The following is a 13,771-nucleotide window of genomic DNA, read 5'->3' as shown; positions in this document are numbered from 1 at the left end:
GGTAAAATGTGACATACAAGCTCATGCAGGCTTGTGCTGTCTCAGAAACAGATCCTCTGTAATAAGGAGGTATCGTTCCAACACATTCCACAAGGACCCTTGCACTCAGGCTGAGGAGTAATTGCAAACTATCCATTAATATTGCATTCAGCACAGGGCATGAGTTTATGTATCACAGGAGGACATATAAAAAGTAGAATATATTCAAGTAAGCAAGGAAGACTCTGATGAAATGTAAGAACCAGCTGGAAGATGGTTGGCCTGGAATGGACGGTAAGTAACACTTACTAAGTACTTAGGAGTACCAGTGTGACGCTAGGTGTCTTTTTAATATACTATTCAGTTTAATCTTCAGAATGACCCTGGGAGGTAGAGGATTTTCATTTTCTTTAAAGACTGAATGGCCTGCCCTGGGCCACTCAGCCAGGAAGGCATGGAGGAACCCCAGATTCTCTTCAACTCAGCGTTTACACTATTATTCTACAGCAAACATGACTACTGTTTTTCAAGCATTAAGTAGGTTGCCTGCCCACAGAAAGGAGGCGAGCGTCTTTGGAGTTGCTTTGACAGATTTGATGGCTGTTTCTAGTTCTTCGACCTTCCCCGGACTCATGTCCTGGGCCTCCCAGAAGAGGCAGAGGGCGTGTCCCCATCCCTTGACGTTGGACTGCACTTGCTTTGGTCAACAGGACGCCAACAGGATGAACCAAAGAGAGGCGTGACAGGTGCACCCCCAGCTGGGCTTGCCCTCTGGCACTCCCACCACCTTTGATGAGGAGAACATGCCCTGGCGAGCTGCCCCTTTCAGCTGGGGATCAAGGGGAGACATGCATGGTGGAGAAGGGAGCTCAACCAATGCTGAAGGACCAGGCCATCCCCACCACACAGCCCGGAGCACAGCCACGCGGTCAACATGCCCAACTCCAACGTTCCAGTCCACCATCAACGCTCAGACCCACGAGTAGGAGAATAAATGCTCACTGCTGTTTGCCACAGAGGCAGACTGGGGAAAGAAACCACAGGAGACCTATTTCCATTCAAAGGGCCTTCTAACAATGGCCTGGAGACACAGTGAGTTAGTTCCCTGCCGAGACAGGTGGCTCAGCAGAGCCTGAACGGATGGAAGAGACATCTAAGGAAATTCCACAATCCACTGTGAGGGCCAAACTCTGTGACTTAAAGCCCTACGATGCTAGGAAACAAATTGCATCATAAAACACAATAGATAAACTCAGGGGATCCGGGGATGAATATTCCCACCTAGAAAAACACTATTGCTTTGAAATCTTATTTTAACCACTAAAATCTTCCATTCGGAAGGAAACCTTAAGACTGCTTATCCTCAGTCGAGATGAGCCACTTCAGAAAGTAGCCTCATTTATTCACCCTAATACCCGGAAGATTAAAGCGGTCAGCTAAGAAGAACTGGGCAATCTGTTGCTCACTGGGGTTCTAGAAGGTACCAGGAATCCATAGCCCATCCTCCCTGGGTTCTGAACGAATTTAAGGACAGACACGGGAGGGAGGCGCCTGGGTGGCGCAGTCAGTTCCGAGTCCGGCTCTTGATTTTGGTTCAGGTCGTGATCTCTCAGTTGTGGGATCGAGCCCTGAGTCGGGCTCCATGCTCAGTACGGAACGTGCTTCAGAGTCTCTCTCCCAGTGCCCCCCCCCACCCCACTCTCTCTGCCTCTCTCTCTCTCGCTCGCTCTCTCTCTCAAAAAACATAAATAAATAAAAAATAAATAAAAACCTTAAAAAATATAGACACACGAGAGAGAGAGAGAGAGAGAGAGAAACAGAGATCAAAACCCTCTATTTCATTATTCACAAAACTGGATTAGAGAAAGTATCTTGGATTTGAGGCCAAATTAGGCTTCCCACCTTTTCTTCTCTGCATCCGCACACTCAGCAGCGAGATGGTCATGGGCTCCCTCCTTCTGACTCCATCCAGATCCGCAGGGCCAGAGCTATGCTCCAGGGATGACCACGGAGGACCCCTGAGGAGGCCCATCCCCAAAATAAGCCCACAAGAAGCAAGGGGACTAAGAGGAACAGGAACTTAGGCTCTCGGACCTTCGCCATCCCACCTGTCAGAAAACTCTCCACCTCCTAGGCTAAGAGCCACTGAAAGCGGCTCCCCCTCCACCCCTCCACGTTTCCAAGAGAATCAAGTCTCCTTGTTGGTGGCCTGGCAGAAACACGCGGTAAGTGGAGAGATGCCCCTTGTCAGACGGAGTATCTTAGCTATCACAACCTCCCCCATGAGGCATCGAGGAAGGAACCACTGCACGGGGGAAACAGTACACAAAGAAGACTGAGCTAGCATCCATATCTGTATCCGCTGCTCTATACCCCACAGGGTTCCAGGTTCCCCGGGAAGACATGAGACGTGTGACTGTCTTGGCCGCAGAGGTGTGGCACAGCTATGGGAAGAGAAGGCAGCCGGAGAAGCGAGCTGTGCCTGGCTCTCTCCACTCAGACTCCCATGGCGCCACATGGACATTTCAGCTCCTGTCCTCCTGGCAGTCCACACCGGGCTGCCTAGACTCCGCAGCACAGTCGGGAGGGTTTCCCTCCCACCAGCTCAGGCTCCTACTTCTTTTCATCCGAGCTCCAGTTTTGAGGCAAACTCCCGGAGGAGGCAGAGCCACATAACCTGGAGCCACTCCCAGATGTTTAGGGCTGCTCTCTGTCTTGCTGTCCCAGTGACTATTGGCCGAGGATGCTCCATCTCCCTGGAGACAGAGCTGGTGAGAGACAGTGCCTGGCCCTCCACCCACCCTCCATTTGGAGAAATTGCGGGTTGATGAACAGACGGGTCCTCTTTGCTGTTCGGGGCACATCGCTGATGACGTTCCGTGGCCGCCTCTTAGAGGCTGCTGGGGCTATGCCACTGGGTTCTAGCCAATGGGGCCTGAGTAGGAAAGTGCGCCACTTCTAGGCTTGGTTTACAAAAGCTACCTCCCTCTCCCCACCCCTCCCCCTATTCCTCCACCTTCCATTATCCTAGCTATCAAAGGATCATCTTTGAACCGGCAGCATCAGCATCACCTGGGAGTCAGGAAGAAATGCAGCATCTCAGGGCCCACTCCAGGTCTACTAAACCCAAATGTTCATCGTTTCTTTCAAGATTCCCAGGGATTTGTATGCACAGTAAGGCGTGAGAATCATTGTGCCACTATCTTTCCCATGCACCAGCTAGCTGAAAGCCTAGGATTCCAAAAGAAATGGAACACAATAAAAGGAGCCTGGTTCCCTGAATGACCATGACCATGAGGACAGGCCACTCGCCCATTAGGAATGATCATTTTGGCTTTAAGTAAACAAGGAATAAACTGTTACTGGGTTATTAAGCCACTGAAATTGTGAAGTTGATTTCCGCAGCTAGCGTTATTGTTCTCGCACCCCCACAGAGCCCTTGCTTCCTTCTAGTCCCTTTACTTAAGGGTATAAGATGAAAAATGATAGTTACTAAGCAAAGCTGCAAGACGCGCCAAGGAGGGACATCGCTAAGAGCAGTGTCCTAGTGTAAAGGGAAGCAGAAAGAAAGAAGAAAAGGAAAACCACACACTCTGAGCATGAACCCTTGAAAAAGCAAGAAATATCTTGGATCTTCATTAAGATCACCTGTCGTCGGTGGGCCAGAGCTGGGTGGGGTCAAGGTCACAATACCACTACCACCACTACCACCACCACCACCACCACCCTGGCCCCTCATGTCTATCTGGGTGACTTGATAGGCATGCCGCAGCCTTTAGACTAGACAGAAAGGTATGTGCTTTGGGGCACAGCTCAGAGAGAGAGAGAAGATCACTGGAAAAATTAAAAAAAAAAAAAAAAAAAGGACAAAAAATGATGACTGCCCAGTCCACCGCTCCCAGGGCACCTACCCACAAAGGACGGCAGGGTGCAGGCCAGAAAGGTACAGTAGGACGGAGTCCTGCCCAGGAATGTCTTGGTGAAACGGGAGGAATGAGCAGTGCTGCTCTGGAGTCCCAGTGACACAAGGTGACCTGGTGCAAAGTCAGCATCAGCAGGTGGCACCCCCAGCGGGAGGGCAGGGGTACTGCAGCCCTGGGGAGAGGACTGAACAGCCGCAGTCTTGCGGATGCTCGCCAAGAAGCAACTTGTGGGAGCAGGCTTCCCAACAAGTCCAGAAAGGGCTCCTTCCCGACGTAAAACATCCAATGCAACTGATCTCATCACTCAGGACTAGGGCAGAGAGAGGGCAGACAGAGGCCCAAAAGTCAAGCAGGTAGAGGCTCGGGGGATATAAGATTTAGGTCCTGGTTTGGGGACCTGTGACTGCTATAACTAATTACCCTAAGTGCAGAGGCTTAACAGAACTTTTGAAATTTATTCTTATATGGTTCTGTAGGTCAGAAGCCTAAAATTAAGGTGTTGGTAGAGCTGCTTTCATTTTAGAGGCTTCAGAAGATGGTCAATTTCCTTGTCTTGTCCAGCTTTAGAGGCTGCCAATAAGCCCTGGCTCCTGGCCCCTTCCTCCTTCTCCAAAGGACCTTACTCCAACCTCAAGCTCCACTGTCAACTGTCTTGTCTCTGACTTTGGTCTTCCTGCCTCCCTCTCAGAAGGACTCTTACACACTGGGTCCACCAAGAGAATCCAGAATGATCTCCCTGTTGCAATATCCTTAACCAAATTACTTCTGCAAATCCCTTTGCCCCATAAGGTAACATGCAGAGGTTCCAGGGACAAGGACCATTACTCGGTCATCAGACACTCATATTAACATGAACACATATGGATTCCCAAGCCAGTGGACCAGAGGCACAAGGCCCAATCAAAGCGACTGGTGGAGGCTGTCGACCGCAGGTAGCCTGGGAGAATCTGAGCGCTCGCCCATGAGTGTAGAAGATTCCTTGCACCATGAGATCTGCTCATCACCAAAGCCTTGGAAGTGGGTATGAATAAAAATGAAAGGCGGGGTCCTATCATTTGGCTCTCAATTTGGAGAAAAAAAACGAGAAAGTTTTAGGGTTCCAAGTAGGGGAGGTCCACCCTTCAGCAGTAGAAACTCATCAGGGCTGCTAGCCACTGTGAACATCACAGTCACACACTGCTCCCCAGACATGACCTCTGCATGGTTACCCCCTCCAGGTTAATCAGACTGATGACCCAGAGAAACTGTCCTGGTGGTCTGGTCACCCAGTATGCAAACTCCCTCCCTGCATTTGGGGAACTCCCCTACTTTGAAGCAAGACCTCCCTTCCCCCACAGAAACAGAAGAGGCCAGATGCCCTCTTTCCTAGCCCGCTCTGCGGGTAAGACTCAGGCACACGTTCTGGGTTCCACAAAGCAGGAGCACCTGACTCCCATTTCTGAACTAGAAGCCCGTGAGTCACTGAGCCAGGGTTCAGGGGCCCAGCCTGAGAGAGTCCACTATGGAGAGGGCAGTGGCAGAGACGAGGCCTCAAATCACAGCAGACCAAACAGGATCTGGCCTCATGCATCCGAAAGGACAGCTCTGGAGTAGAGCACAGATGGGATTACATCACAGAGAGAAGGGTGATGAACTTGACTGGGGCGGGGGGAAGGGCGTCTCCCAGGCACAGGCGACAGGGAGCCAGGGTATGAAGAACGCGAAGACGGCAGAGGTCTCCAGCCAATGAGCACAGAATGAGGAGCCCCAGTGGTGGGATCTGGCTAGCCTGCCACCCTGTTCATGGTCCGGCACAAACTCCAGCTCCCAGCCATCTTCCACATGTGTTGCTCCGAGTCCCCCATGCATGTGCTCCCTGGCAGCTGAATTAACAATGTCAAGCCCTCAGTCCTCGCGGCACTTCCAGCCTAGAGCTCCCGAGGGCACTCATTGTCAGCTGTGGTTTCTCAGGGACAGGGCAGGTCCTTGCCAGCATCTATCTGCTGAGGTACACCCTTGGGGACATGCAACAGAACTGCTCTGGCCCCAAAGTTAATAAGGTTCAAGAGACAGTTCCTTCTGCCAACTTACAAGGTCTGCTTTCCCGTCCCCCATCAGGGTGCAGGCTCAGCTTATGCAGGGCCACTGCCCCCTGAACTCCACTGGGCATTGTCCTCTGCGACAGACTTTCTCCTCCACTGTGGCCCTGTAGTCACCCCCTACAACAGGTCCCTGTCCTGTCTGCAGGACACACCTGAGTGTATACTAGGATATTCTAACGGCACATGGCTCAGTTTGCCTCTCTTCCAGCACCCCTTCCCCAGGAATATCCTCAGTTGTGTTAGTGTACATCACTGGGTGTGAAGAGATCCTAGAAGGTTTACAGCTTAAATCCCCACAGCAGGGTCTAGGTGAGCCTCTCCTCTTTTCCCATCAGGATTCCTTTCCTGGATGTGCGTCTGGTGGTAATTTGAGATAGCATTTCAAAGAGAGGGAACAGCATGTGCAAAGGCCCAGACACTGAAAGCCAGAACATTCAGCCATGCAAGCATAGTGTCTTTGGGGAGAGTGGGATCTATACTCCCCTCACCCCAACATGCACCTCGTAGAGGTCTGGCCACATCCTCCACAAAGGAAGGAAGCTGGATCTCTGAGTGGAGCCCAGGCCTGCCTTTGGAGATTGTTAAGGCGTGAGAGCCCTCATCTACCAGCAGCTCGGTGGGGCCCTCTTTGATCAACAGGTTGGCTTAATTAATATCATCCCGGGGCTGTCAGTTTCCTGGAGATCAAAAATAAGCCAGTCACTGCGCCAAGATCAGTCAGAAACAAGAAAGAGGAAGACGGTAAATATATTCTTTTACCATCTCCTTTTCTTCCCCCCAAAATCCACTGACGTGATAAGGAACATAAAACAGCATTAGGATCCTCACAGTTATTATATTATTATACATAGCTCCGAAAATTGTGGAATTAAACCAGGAAGTACTCTCTGGCTAGCCATAAATTTTGCATTCTTTCCCTCCGTGCATAATAACGCCTTGATACGCGCCCCGTTATTGATGCGTCTGCAACACAGACCCCCTTTTTGGAGGGGAAACGCTTCTCTGTGGCAGATGGCGGCTATTGTGTTTACACATGAGCACCTCAGGATTGCCTTTCCTCACGTCGGCAGTAAAAAGAAAGCCCTAATTGAGTTTTTAATGGCTTTGCACATTGTTCATTAAGATTACATGAGTGTGCTCAGGCGACTGGCAGCTGAGGGCCTGGAGCTCCAAGAGCTCAGAGCCATCCCTGCAGACAGGTGGCCCCGCCAGCTCTCAGCGCCAGCACCGACGCACAGGGAGCGGATGGCGGCAGGGACCCCGGCGCCTCCCCAAGCCAAGGCAGCTGGGATGGCACGAAGCGAGGGCTGGCGCTGCAGCCGGGAGAGCTGGCGGCTTTCAGTGCCGCTGCTGCGGTTTCTCAGCTGTGCAACTTGGAGCAAGCAAGTCAGTAAAACTCCCAGGGCCTCAGTGTTCTCATCTAGAAAATGGACAATGAAAGCTCCACATCAAACTTTTAATTTTGTGACTGTTTTCAGTGACCCTTAAATGAAAAACTGGACTTGACTCAGTCCATGTTAATAAGAAACGGCCAGTAGCAGAGGTCCATGGGCCCAGTGTCCTTGATGTTGAGCATTACTCATGTTTATTGAGAAGGTAGAATGGGCCAGGCACTGATGTATGCATCTCTGGGCACCCCGGTGAGGTGGCACCATGCTATCCCTGTTTTAAAGCCAGGAACACGGAGGACAAAGGGAGGTTTTGCCTGCACAGTGGTCGTCCAGCCTCCCAAACATGTCCACATTCTGGCCTCCAGAACCAGTGAAAAATGAGACCTTAACATGGCAAAGGGGAATTAGAGTTCAGGTGAAAGTAAGGTTGCCAACCAGAGGACCCCAGGATGGGGGTGGATTACTCCAGACAAGAGAGACAGAAGAGGCAGGATCAGGGAGGGACTGGAAGACGCTCTGCCATGGCACTGAAGATGAAGGGAGAGCCATGAGCCGAGAAATGCAGGAGGGCCTCCAAGAACTTTCCAGAAAAGGCAAGAAAACAGATTGTTACCCTAGGGCCTCCGGGAATGAACACAGACCCACAGACACCTTGATTTTTGCCCAGGGCAAACCATTCAGGATCTCTGCACTCCTGACCTATACGATAAAAAATCTGTGTTACTTTTAGCCACTGAAGTTGTGATGATTTGTTATAGCAACAATAGGAAACTAATACACAGCACATTTCCGTGCTTCTGGGTTTCTGCTCAGGTGAAGCTGTTCCTGAAATCTACCCAGCCCAGCCCAGCCAGGGTCCTTCATTAAACTACTTAAATGCCACTTACTGTCACTGGCTTTCACTAAGGCCCAGAGATTACGTATTCCCACACTGCTGATCCTATCTATTCTGGACAAGGCTACGTTTAGAAGTCCAGAATGTTGACGTTTAGCTATCTGGTCACAATATAAAGAAGAGGGGGCACCACAAGTACCCCAAAACACAATGCACTATAAAGTAAGAAAATGAACATAGAAAAGACCCACACTTCCACCGACAGTATCATGAAAACTAACCATCACTAAAAGCCACTCATAAACACGACAGTTTAAAATAGCCAGAATAACAAACATTATCATTCAACATTATCCATAGTATCAATGAAAGCACTCTAATTACATGTGTCAAAAAAAAAAAAAGGGAAAGAAATTTCCTTCTTTACTAATACACCAGAAAATGGGGAGGAGGGATTAATTACGGCTTAATGGATATATAATATCTATTTAAAACAAGGAAAATACTTCCTGAAGTTTCAAAGGAACTGAGCATTGTGAACATTTTGTCAGAGTCAATTTGTGTGAACAAGTAATAACTATTTCTGTAATCATTCATTCAGACCAATAAGTCGGGGTTTAAACATTTCATATGCAAATGTGTTAAAGGCACGTTTCCAAGAAACAGCTATCTGATAACCCATGTAGGTATGGATGAGGTCGTTTAAAAACGGAATTAAACCCAGGCAATTTGGTTTGAAGGTGCTGTTGGAAGGGGGTCTGTTCTCGGGCATGTCTGCCCGGAGACCAGGCACCTGGGCTGCCTGCGCTCCTTCCCCATTCCTGAGAAAAGGATGAAAGCAGAGGGGAAGAGGGAGAGAAGGCAGAAGGGAGGAAAGAAAAGAGAAAGCAGAGGAGTACACAGCCGGGAAGAGGGAAGGCGGCGGAGGGAGGTGGTACAGAAGGAGAAATACAGATGAGGAGAAGAACACTGAGCGGAGAGAGAGGGGAGGATGGGAGAAAGATGGCGACAAAGCAGAATACAGCGGAAGCCCTGGACCACCCCTTAATTACTCCTCATCCCCTTCACTCCCCAAACAAAAACAAAAGTCTTCTACCCAACACTCCTCTTCTAGACCTTACTAGGATGCTGTGATGAGAAAGGCCCACACACAACCCTATGGGGCACCCCAGGACCTAGGCTACCCTCTTCACAACTCCATGGCTTGCCTCCCCCAGCATCCCAGCGTAGCTCAACATCCCGGCAGGAAAAATCAGTGTTATCATCGGGAAGACGACGCAACCCAGCGCATGACCCACGTGAGAACTCTGCAACACCCAGCATGAATGACGGGTGAGACATAAGGCTTGTTCTAGTTGCTCTTTGATGTGGGAAATATCACAACTCTTCAGGCAAGGTCAAGACAGAATTGAAGGGCAGATAATGCCCCTCTCCCTTCAGACTCCCACCCTCTCCTGTGAACCTGTTTCAGGCACACAGTGCCTCTGGGAGCCAAGAATTCTCGCTCTGTTTCTTCACCTGCATCAGACGTGTGCAGCTAGCAAAGCCTGTGGTTCCCAAGTTGTATAGCCACAGAATTAGTCAGTGGCGGGCAAGGAGTCAGGACTGGCTTGGATTTTCTATCGAGGCTCCTTCGGGGTGGGGGGGGGGTTGAAAGAGGAAAGACCCTTTTCCTTGGGTCCTGCTTCTGGAGAAACCCAGTGATTTTTATGTCCCCCCAAGAGCTCCTTTCCATCCATCATGCCCACTAATTAATAATAGCAACAAACACACACTCTCACATGCTACTTATGTGCATGCACTTCTAATACCAGCCCTGTCCGTAGCTGCTGTTCTCATCTTCCTCATACAAATGAAGAAACTGGGGCACAGAGAGATTAGGTAACTTTCCCTAAGCCACACAGCCAATAGCAAGCAGAGCCAAGATTCAAACACAGGAAATCCTGCTCATCCATCAGCTCTCAGGCTCCCGCACATGGCGGGCGGGGTGGGGGGGGCTGGGTTCAGAGGCAAGGAGTGATCTCCAGCTCCCTGGGGTTAGCCGGCAGTGCCGCAGGGAGCAGGGGGCAGGCAGGAAGAGGGGCAAAGAGTGGAAGGAAAGAACAAAAAGGAAATCAGTTGTCAGGCTGCTGCCATATTAAGAGTAAAGAGAACAACAGGGCTGCCTGTAACATTGTCAGACCCCAAATCGTTCCTGACATTCATTGGGCTGAGTCCTTTGCTTCTGCAGCTCTAAATCTCTTAAATTGAAATGACATGGAACTAAAATATATATATATTTTTTTTTTTTTTAAATCTCCAAACTCTTCACACATCCATTGGCATGATAATATTTTGATTAGTTACATTTATGCTCCAATTACACTCACAGAATGTTCAACTGTGTCTTATATATAGCATGTTTGCCATGCTCCATGGAAAATACGGGATTATTACCCTCGTATATTTGCAATGGGAAAAGACACAAATGGAAGTGGAGGGGAGAGAAAAAAAAAAGGCGAAGCGAAGCGAAGAGATGACTAAGCCTGTTAAAATAGTGCTGTCTTGCCTTCACGTTACTAAATTGGGTCACTGCTATTATTTCCCAAGCTTTAAAATACCAGGGCTCAGAGAAGCATGCGGGATTCAAGCCTGCCTTCTCCTCACCTGACACCTCCACCTCCCCTCCTAACGATGGGGTCCGACTCGGACAGCAACCTGATCACGTGCCTGCTGAGTGGCGAGGTCAACCGTGGGGGAAGGTTTGTGGTTTTCTGCCTTTTTTCTGGAGGGAGTGTCCTTCTCTTTCTCGAGGAGGTCCTTAACCCTGTCCGTCATAAACAAATCTCTAAATAAAGGTTCAGAGCCCCTCTGAGCCCTGCGGAAGGCCTACCCTGGTGATGCCAGGAAAGACCTCTCACCGGGAAGGCTGGCTAGAAGATGCTGTCACGTTCTTTTGCTCTCCACTGGCTGACCACCTTGTGCTCGCCTGGGTCAGGGTATTACACTTCTGATGCCGCTATCAGGTGGGCCCCTCTGCCCCCACAGAGACATGCTACAGGTGGTCTGTACCCCAACCCCACAGCACCCTCCCCTCTAATCCTCTGCTACTGAGGCCTTCTTTTCCATGCGTTCTCCCTGCCACTGCCTCCCTAAGTCAGCTCACTCATACCTCTCTATGCCTCTGTTTCCCCCATCTGGATCCAAGCATGAAGACTATCCCCTCCACACATTTTCTCCCAAAGTCCACTGGAACCAAGCTGTCTATAAACCAAAGGAAATCGGTTCTAACCTCAGATGTTACTTACACATGCATGATGTGTTGGACCCCTTCCAGAGAAACAGTCATCAGCACGATAGTCCTTGCCCCAGTCCCAGTTACAGACAAGTAAGTGGCCATGAGGAGGATGTGGGGGTCCTGGGATACGGGCGTGGACATGGAGAGAGATCTAACCCAGACTTGATTTGGGGAGAGGTATAAGAAGAAAAACAACAACTTCCTAGAGCACGGTGTAGAGTTCAGACTCTACACTAAGGCCTCCGTAATTTGGGAGCCAGGCAGGTAGAGGAGTGGCAAAAAAGTTCCCTGCAGATGAAATGGCCCATTTCAAAGCCAAGAAGACAAAGACCATCTGTAACCTGTGGAGATATGAGAACAAAACGTGGCTACAGAGCAAGTACCTTACAGACCACCTCTCTAGTCTCCCACCCTGGTTTTATAGACAAAGAACTTGATCTCCAGAGAGGTTCACAATGACATGCCCAAAGTCACACAGCCAACAGGTGGCAGTGCCAAGACTCAGAGGTTGGTGCATCTGACTCCAAGGTCAGGGCTATTTCCTTCTGAAACAGTGTTTCTCACATTGCAGCACCCATCAGAAATCACCCAGAAAGCTTCCTGAAGGATTGCCGGATTCCACCCCCAGTAGTCTGGGGTGGGGCCAAGAATTTGCACTTTTAACAGGTTTCTGAGAGAAACTGAAGCAGCTGATCCCTGGGCCACACTTGGAGAACCACTGGTCTAACTGGGTCTCTACTGGCCAGCCCTCAGGGGCCAAGATCCATAAACTGGGGCCAAGCAATGCTGCCCCACTCTCCCTCTGGGGCCATGGGGCAGGCAATGATGCTAATCTGCCGGAAGGGGTTCCCTCCGACCCTGGGCCACGCGCTGCTCCCCAATCTCAGGAGTAGGAGGGCTCCAGCCACTGACCATCAACCATGAGGCTCTCCGCTGCTGCCCCACCTCAGCAAGACCTCTCCTCTGAAACCCCCCTTCAATCATTGCCAATTACCACGAATATCATTAGCCACTTACTGACTCCCCCAAATGTACTAGGGTCTGCATAGAAAATAGCACAATAATTATTCCTCCTCTTCCACCATCCTCTAAGGAGATGTAAGAACTTGACAGCTGTTAACCAATTAATCCTGACAGCATTTTTTTTTAATGTAAAGGTATTTCTTTCACCTAAGACAGGAAAAGTGATTTCCTTTTCTGAGGTGAGAGTGAGGGCCAAGAGAGGCCAAGTAACACAGCCAATATCACTACGGTCATTTCCTGCCTCTTTTTTTCTGCAGCGACAGTGGAATACTGGAGAACGCAGACTCTGGGTCCAGACTGCCTCAGCATACCCCAGCTCTCCCAGCTACAGGTCCCTGTGTGACCCTGGGAATGTTACTTAACCTCTCTGAGCTATAAAATGAAAGAGTGGTGGTGGGAATGATGGTACCTGCCTTGGAGGTTTATTACGAGAACTCGACACGTTTGTGGAAGAGCCCAGCACATCGTGAGATCTATGCAAACATTAGCAGTCAAGGTCAGCATCGGTGGCAGCACCTAAGCCCTCCTGTAGATCTCTGACTACAGTGGAGGGTGAGACAGGTGACCCTACAAACCGGCAAGGTCAGATAGGTCCCAAGGTCACTCTCCACACATGGGATGACTCCAGGAGGCACCAGGATGCCAGAGCTCTTGGCAGTTTACCCCAAGGAGCATCCCCCTTTGTAGGTGGTTCTCCAAATGTGGTCCCCAAACCAGCAAAGTGGCACCACCTGGGAATCTGACAGAAAAGCCAGTATCTCAGGTCCCACCCCAGATGTCCTGGAGCAGAAGTTCCGGAGTGGAACCCAGCCAGGGAGGAGACCCAGCCTGGGATGCCAATGCACGCTCGAGTCTGAGAAGTACTTTCTCTGCAAACAGGTTTCCAGGGCTTCAGCCTATTTGGGGAGACACGTGCCAGCTTCTGTGCCCTGGATGTTCCCTACATTCCCCACAAAAGGACGGGCATCCGGGGGAGCCACAACACTGTACCACAGGTCCAGAGCCTGTGCTCTGGACCACAGCCCTCAACCATCTCCCACGCACCTGCCTTTCCATTCCCACTTCTGGGAAGACCTGTGAGCACCGCCCCCCTCCGTGGACCAGCCTGGAAGAGGCACTCACTGCCCTGAGAGGGGACGTAGCTTCCTCTGCGGGTCACAAGGCAGAGAAAACTCTCCCCCATACAAATAGACATAGTCTCTCAGTTCCACTTGCGAACTTGAAGCCATCCACATGTCCCCATCGTTGTCAACTGGGCCATC

The 13,771-nt window shown here is 50.3% G+C and overlaps 1 protein-coding gene across 8 annotated transcripts in view; it reads right to left on the bottom strand.

The window, feature by feature from the left end:
* PTPRT (protein tyrosine phosphatase receptor type T) overlaps positions 1–13,771 on the bottom strand; it is a gene marked incomplete at both ends in the record, with an annotated part of 1,058,076 nt that overhangs the window by 715,737 nt on the left and 328,568 nt on the right. The window lies entirely within an intron of this gene.

Source organism: Martes martes (genome assembly GCF_963455335.1).
Source record: "Martes martes genome assembly, chromosome: 9".
NCBI classification, from domain to species: domain Eukaryota; kingdom Metazoa; phylum Chordata; class Mammalia; order Carnivora; family Mustelidae; genus Martes; species Martes martes.
This window is presented reverse-complemented; position numbering and strand designations above follow the sequence as displayed.